Raw genomic sequence first — 7,942 nt, 5'->3', positions numbered from 1 at the left:
TCTTCAAAAGAAGAAGTAAGAAAACAACTAAAAATAAATAGAAACACTTTTCCTGTTCGAAGCCCACATTGGGCACAGCCATGATGGCAGCCAACACCTTTTTGGCACAGAGCCCTACCAGTTGCCCTGTCCAAAATTTAGAGACATAAAACTCCTCTTCTGCAACTTTTTCAACCATTTTGGGTTTGTTGAAGTTTGCCTTCCTGAAAAAGGCTGGGGGAAGGAGAATGTATAATGCTTTTTTTCTCGCACTTCCTGCTTGTTAATAATTTAATTTTAATAAATTGGAAATTACATAGTCTACAAACATACACTTATTTTGCTGAATTCCATCAAAATGCATTTTTATACCAATTATTTTGTCTCTGATCACACTTCTCTTGTGTAAAGCAAAAGTAATGCATTTTAAGTGTTCACTGTATCCTATGAGAGTATATCATAAGCCTTGTAAAATCAGCTATTTAATGTCAAGTGGAAAAATCTTTTTTGGAGTTTTCTAGGATTTTGTATACCAAATTTTGCAGCAGCATGAATCCATGATTTGATAAGGATTTAATGCATAACCTTTTCAACCAGTTTGGTCCCAGTGTTTGCTAGAAAGATATTCCTCAACTCAATAAAATTTCAAGAGCAAAGTATTATTGTAATCTGTGTGGGAGAGAAGGCGAAGTTTTCATAAGTGCACACATACATGCTAACACATGTGGGTACTCTTCTACATGTGTGCGTGAGAAGAGTCAGCCCACTCAATGTCAGCCCTGGCAAGACACAGCCTCAGATCCTGGTCCTGTGTTTTCATTCTGATAGCTAAGAACTGTAAACATCATCTGGAAGAAGAGCAAAACTGCAAATGCAGAGTATTGAGTTCAAATGCAGAATATGGAGTCACAAAGGCTCTCTGCTATACACAGCAAGGTGAAAGGTATTTGATCTGTTTCTCTAGTTCACTTAGGTCCTCATATGTCACTCCATGAACAAAAAAAGGTAAATTCTGGTCATGATGGACAACCAGGTCTGTGCCATCTCATTTTCCTTTATAACATCAAAGGTCCTAGCACTGGCTAAGGTATGAGCTGCTATTGCTGTAGTTACACTTACCTGCTGAATGATGTTTTAAGACTGTTGACATCCAGAGTATGGCAGAAGAGTTTTAAAACTTCCCTCAGCTACCCTAGAAGTATTAGGCTGGACAGTCTTCCTAGTTCCTCTTTCCTTCCTCATCTTTTCAGGTGAAACAACAGAGGTTTTGCCTGCTCTCCCTACAAAATGTCTTTACCTGGTTTATTTGGTTTTTCTAAATTATATTACTAAGGAAATCTGGAATGTGTCCAAGTCAGAATCATTGCAAACTCGGTGGAAAAGTTGACTGACTTTAGCCCAACTCCCGTACTTCCAACTTTTCATCTCCTGATACGAGTGAATTTTTTGAGTGCCAGAAGGTTTTGCAGTCATTTATAGTGAGTAAAACATCTTCATTTTGCCAAGATATGTCACTTGGATATGCTTTTGAATTGAATCATAATGAAAACAAGATACAGTCTAGAAGAAAGGATTTCTCATCCTTCCTCTGTGGAATATGACTTAATTTTGCTAGCAATGGGGAAGCACAGTTGCTCTTATGAAGCCAAGAAAGGAAAACCTAGTTAGTTTCAGTAAGAGGTGCTGGAAACTGTCTTTTGTTCAGATACATACAGGTGGATTTTAAGTCACTTTTATTAAATATACTTCTACGCTGCCCCCATTCTGTTTCATTGTCTATCCAGAATATCTGGAGAAATCTTGTTATTCTGTACAGATGAACTGACTAAAGCATTATGTCTTAATTTCTTATCAGACCCATTTTTACCAGATTGTTAAACTGAACACACTAGGTTTCAAGAGTATGTTAAATTTTAGGTTGATTAGATGATCTGGCGTTGTATTTTCATTGTATTTTATTTGGAGGATCTTGCTGTTCACTGTTTTATATTAACACCTGGTCATCTGAAGGTTTATGTTAAAGAGAGTTTAATCATGGGTTTATTTTTACTTTCTAGATACTATGAATGCTAAGAACATTGTGTGCAGTGAGAAGACATGACATTTTTCTGCATGTATTGAGAAACTGGGTTAAAAGGCCAGTCCTTTTAAGTCTTAGTTCCTCAGTGAAGTGCCTAAGTCAGCTTTTGGTACATTAAGTGGAATTTTCCCAAACATGGCATTTTTAAGATGGGTCTAGACTACATCTATTTAAGAAAAATATGCCTGGTGTATAGAAAAGAAATGGTGGAAGGATGGTCTAGACGTAGCAAAGCGCTAATTACAATGGAGCAAGCTGTGTTATGGATTTCTTTTGTCTTATTGTAAATGTGATCCAGTTTACATTTCTACTATTTTGATTCATCTCACGTTCACACTGTAGCTTGTAGCATGAAGCCAGTTTCAAAACTTCCATGAATCCTGTCCTTGTTAAAATGTTTTCCTGTTCTAATTTGTTTTGGTAAGCTTAAATCTCTCTTTAAAAAGATAATGTAGTCTTATACTTCCACACATAAATTTTATTTTGTTAGATTATTCCAAAGCAAAAGGAAGGTTTTTCCATCAGCCTGAATTTTTCTCACTTGATTCCCATTTCATCCCAGGTGGACTAGTAGGTTTGTTCATCCAGAGTTTTCAAATTGTAACTAATAGTCCATTTGGAGCATGGTAAAACAAATGCTACAGAACCATGAGAAAACTGTGTTTTGTTGTTATATTCTTTTCATTTTATGACTTTTTTTCTCTATAAGCATAGAGGAATGAGGTAATAACAAAAGTTCTGCAATTGGGTTTTAGTCAAATTAAAAAGCAAAAATATTCAGTAAATCTCGGTGCATGATGGTTCTCTCCCTTTCTCTCTCTTTCTCTTTCTTTTAAGATGTTGCTATCAATGCAGGCTGGGAGATGTCCTGCCAAGAAGGACTTGGGAGTGCTGGTAGAGATGAGAGGCTGTACATGAGCCAACCATGTGTGCTCACAGGCCAGAAAGCCAGTCATATCCTGGACTGCATCCAAAGCAGGTCATCAGGTCAAAGCAGGTCTCCTCTACTCCACTCTGGTGAGACCCTACCTGGGATACTGCATCCAGCTCTGGAGTCCCCAGCACAGAAAGGACATCAACCTGTTGGATTGAGTCCAGGGGAGGGCCACCAAGATGATTAGAGAGATGGAGCACCTCCCTCATGAGGAAAGGCTGAGAGAATCGGAATTGTTTATCCTGGAAAACAGAATAGGTCAAGGTGACCTATTTGTGGCTTTCCAGTACCTGAAGGGAACCTACAAGAAAGATGGGGCAAGACTATTTACAAGAGCATGTAGTGACAGGACAAGGAGGATTGGATTCAAACTGAGAGTATGTTTAAATCAGATATTAGGAAGAAAATCTTTACTGGGAGAGTGGTGAGGCACTGGAACAGCTTTTGCAGAGAAGCTATGGATGCCTCATGCTTGGAAGTGTTCAGTGCCAGGGCTGAATGGGGCTTTGAGCAATCTGGTCTAGTGCAAGCTGTCCCTGCCTGTGGCAGGGGAGTTGGAGCTAGATGATCTTTAATGTCCCTTTCAACCCAAGCAATTCTATGATTCTATAAGATGCAAAGGATTCTTAGTTGGATGTTCTTAGTACTGGGGCTGAGCTCTGGATTTTGCTTTTCTAAAAAAATCTCAGTTTTTGGGCTCTGCTGGAAGTCCTGAAAGCTAAAATCAGAGCTAGATATTGAGACAAAGTCAGAAGATATTAGTTTAGCTCATAATCTGCTGTAAAAAGTTTTTATTTTGAGCTTTACTTAAGCTTGTACGTCTGTCTTGACTTCAGTGGGGTGCTATTGTAAAGATTAAGTAGACAGCTCACCACTCCCAGAGACTGCTAAACTTGTAATATACTGAAGCTGCAAAACCTTATACCCATTTGGAGGTTTTCATGGCTACTGTAACTAAACACATTAGGTATAGCAAGAGTAGCTTGATTGAAAACATCACTGGAAGAAAGCAGAAAATTCTGTAGTGTTCTTTTCTAAAGAAGTTACATTGACATTACTTCTCAGTGGGCACACAGAAGCAGTGGATTATAACATTGTGCCAAATAGCTATCATTTTAGAATTTTTTTAAATTCAGATAATTATTTTTGTCTTTTTAGAATTATTTAAACATCTGAAACAGGAACTGTGGTCATACAAATGCAGACAGAACAATTCTTTTAACCTACCCAGCTCTGAAAAGCTTCCATAATTGAATCAAATGCAGTTTTCCTGAAGAAAGAAGGTCAAGAAAGAAGATATCTTTCCAATGCACTGATCATGTTTTGTTTTTTGTTTTTGGAGTGAGAAGGGAAAGCTTTGGGTTATACACTAGCCTTTACCTTTAAAATACAATGCAAACTCTTTCTGCCAAACAGGTGTAAGAAAATAATCGGACCAATTGCACACTACATTATTTATGATATATATTTTTTTTTGTACTTTGCAGAAGTATTCAGTTATTTTGTAGTGGAAGAACAACGAAGGAAATAGTGAAAGTTTCAAAATGTGTTTCAGGAATTGATGTATGGAAAAACGTAACAAAGGATAAGAATTATTGTTTGGTGTACTATTAATATAAGGGAAAGAAATACAGAGTAGAAGATACTAGCACGGTCCTGAGTCTTTCCTTTAGGAGCAGAAAAGCATAGAAAGAGAAAGCTGCTCTGAGTTAATGTCATAAGTTTTATAGAAGTTCAGGGGAGGGAGGAACAAGTATGGAGAAGGGAGTAGGTGATGAGGAGCAACCTTTCTTCCATATTTGTGCAAAATTTTAAAATATTTTTGACTTTTTTATGAGAATAACAGTTTGGATAAGAGGGTTATTGTGAACATATATTTTGTTTAACTGAAATTACAAGTTCTGCTTCATGACAAAAGCAGGCACATCATAATACTGTTTTGATGGGGTTACTTTGGTGTTTTGTATGGAAATCTTATAAGGAGGTCCTTTCCTTTGATATTTTCTTTACATGTTACAGGCTTCAGTGGGTCTAATAGATCTGGTATGAGTCAACAACATGATTTGTAGAGTCTTGACCAGGTGAGGGATCTCCAAACATTTCAGTTATAATTTGCAGTCTACCTTTCTGGAATTTGTGGGTACAGTTCACAAATACTTATTTTTCAGCTAAATGGAGCTCTTTCAATCAGATTGTACAGACTGCAGGATTTGGCCCTGTTTTTAAAAGGTTAAGTATCTTATCTCCTGTTATACTTAGCTAAAAGTAAATCAGAGAAAAAAAATCAGCTTTAACTATTTTAAACTAGATGATCCTTTTCATCTGGAGTAAGTTTATCCTTAAAGGGACTACACAGTACAGCCCTTATAGTAATACCTCATTGAAAACCATGTATTGAATAACCACATTTTCAAAAGAAGTGGTTCAACTGATTGCAGCAATACAGCTGTCCTTGCAAAGTCATCATGCAAGGGAGGATCATGCAGATTAGCACAAACATAACAATGTGAGACCTTTGGGTCAATTTGAGGAAATGGCAAGAGTCATAGTGCTAGGTGCATACCTATTCAAGGAGATCACATGATCATTTCATCTTGATGATATCATTTCATCAGCAAGTGAATATTTAAGCTGGTGTTTCCTCCACACATTTTACCCATTGAGTTATAGCTTTCTTTAGACAAGTGAAATGATAGCCTTTTTTTCTAACAGAAAAGAACTGGTCCAAATAGGATTCAATTTTCTATGCGGTGCAGATTAGCTGATTAATTGTTTTTAAATTGAAGAATAAAATGTGGGAAGTTCTTCTGCCTGGGGACTTACATGAACTTGCAGGGGGGAAAAAACCCACAAAAATCCACTCTATCCCTGCTAAAAAGCTGCACTGTGAAAAATTTGTTGTCAAGATTTCTCTGGTGTTCCACTGAAAATTGCAAATCACCTGGTCACTTGAATTACTAGTCTTCGGGATGTAGGCATGGGGAAAAAAAAAAAGAAAAGGTATGGTTTCTGGTAGCCACATCTCCTAGTTTGATTATATCTGAGGCCAAAAAACACCTCCTGCCATTCCACAAATGAGGAAGCCTGGTAGTATATGCTGGCGTGATAATGGAATGACCGGGAGAGGCGCACTTGGACAACGTGTTAGCTCTGCTGAAACATGGGTTCCATATCTGTTTGGGAAGTTCCCTCTTTTTAACTTATTTTGAATTTGACCAGATATCTGATCTGCTCTAGTGAATGCAGTGCAAGGATCAGAAGGACTTGTAGTGTTAGGAAAGAAAATGGAGAAAAGCTACTTCAACTAGCACTTCTGCTGAAATTCATGAATCTACAGTGGGAAAAACACAGTATCATTGAATCAAATTGATCATAGTGAAGTCCTGTGTTAATTTTATGTTGTTTATATTGGTACATGAGTTATCTTTTGGACAGATAATTTGAGTGTTGCACTGTGCATCACTGTGTAGTAGCTGAAAAGTCTTATTTACTGCTGTCCATACACACCCATGCAAAAGGACAGCTAGAGAAATTCCCATTTTTGAAATGTCTGGTCTGGGCAGTGCTAAGAGTTGTCAGCTTTTTGCAGGTGATTAAGAACTTTTTAGTACTGATGTTTATGACTTTCTATCCTATCTGGTTCTCCAGCTTTGGAGAAGCATGGGGTGAATATGTGTACTCTGTGCAAATAAGCGAAACCCATGCCACAGCATTATAGCTCATGATAAAAAAAAGACTTCTTGTAGTGATAACTCTTCAAACATTTTGTATCAAAAATAATGAATGTAAACACTTACTGAACTAATAGCAACACAAAAGATGATGGTCAGGCCACACAAGATGCTCATAAGGTTCTCTGTACATAGAACCATATGTTCTGTAATGATGGAATTCATTTTGCTACCATCAGTTTCTGAGTAGCACTCCTGAGGCAAACAGTCTTACAGCTGCCATCAAACAGAATATGATTAATGGGAATCCAGTAAGTTTAGAAACCAAACCCCTGAACGACTTTAGTAAATTTTATGGTATGTTTATAAGGGTTGTAGTCATAGTGAGACCAAGGAAAGAATTACATATTGCTTAGAAAAAAACAGTAGAAAGTTCTGTTTCTTTGCAGTCTCTGAAAGCAAGTCTCCACCCTTCTGCTTTGGTTTAAGGTGTGTATAGGAGCAGGACTGAAACTGAGTTATCTTTTTTCTGTTACAAGAGATCACCTTGTAACAACAGAAAAAAGACAGGGAAGATGATTTGTTTAATTAAGAAGTTTATAGTTCCTATCAAATATTAATTTATATTTTCTTCTAAATTATTTCTGTGGTGTTCTTATGGTTTAATTTCTAAAATTTGACTCCTAAAGTAAAGTAATTCAGTTTTTCTCTTCTCACCCAAAATACATTTTTGCCTGCTAATTTTCAATGTTTAAAGATAGGATACACTCTGCTGAAAGTTGACCTTATGTGTTATTACTGTATGTGAGCTGGTAGAATTATATGCAAATGTTAGAACCTACTTCTGGGACAGTAAATAGGATTGAGTACTACCCACATCTAAAGAGAACTTTTTTGCAACAAAACCTTTCTTTTGTTAATATTAAAGAAGGTACTGAACATTAGTAACTTATGAATTCTGAAGAATTCAACACAGTAAAGTTACATGAAATACCAATAATAGAGGGACGAAAGGTATATAGTGAACTTTTGCATAATAGCATTACTGACATTTCTCCAGATATCCAAATTAGCATTCACAGTGCAATGCTATAACCACACATTTATGAAGACCCTGAACTCTCAATTTTGGAAAGAAAATAATTATTTTGCTTGAGAATTTTGGCTAATCTTTCTTTTAAATGCCATAGATTTCAAGAGAAGAATAGGTCTCAACTACCCCTTACAGAAATGAGGTGGACTTGGCATGTCAGTTCATGACTTCAACACAAACCTGAT

This window comes from Chiroxiphia lanceolata, chromosome 3, assembly GCF_009829145.1.
Source record: "Chiroxiphia lanceolata isolate bChiLan1 chromosome 3, bChiLan1.pri, whole genome shotgun sequence".
Lineage (NCBI taxonomy): Eukaryota > Metazoa > Chordata > Aves > Passeriformes > Pipridae > Chiroxiphia > Chiroxiphia lanceolata.
This window is presented reverse-complemented; position numbering follows the sequence as displayed.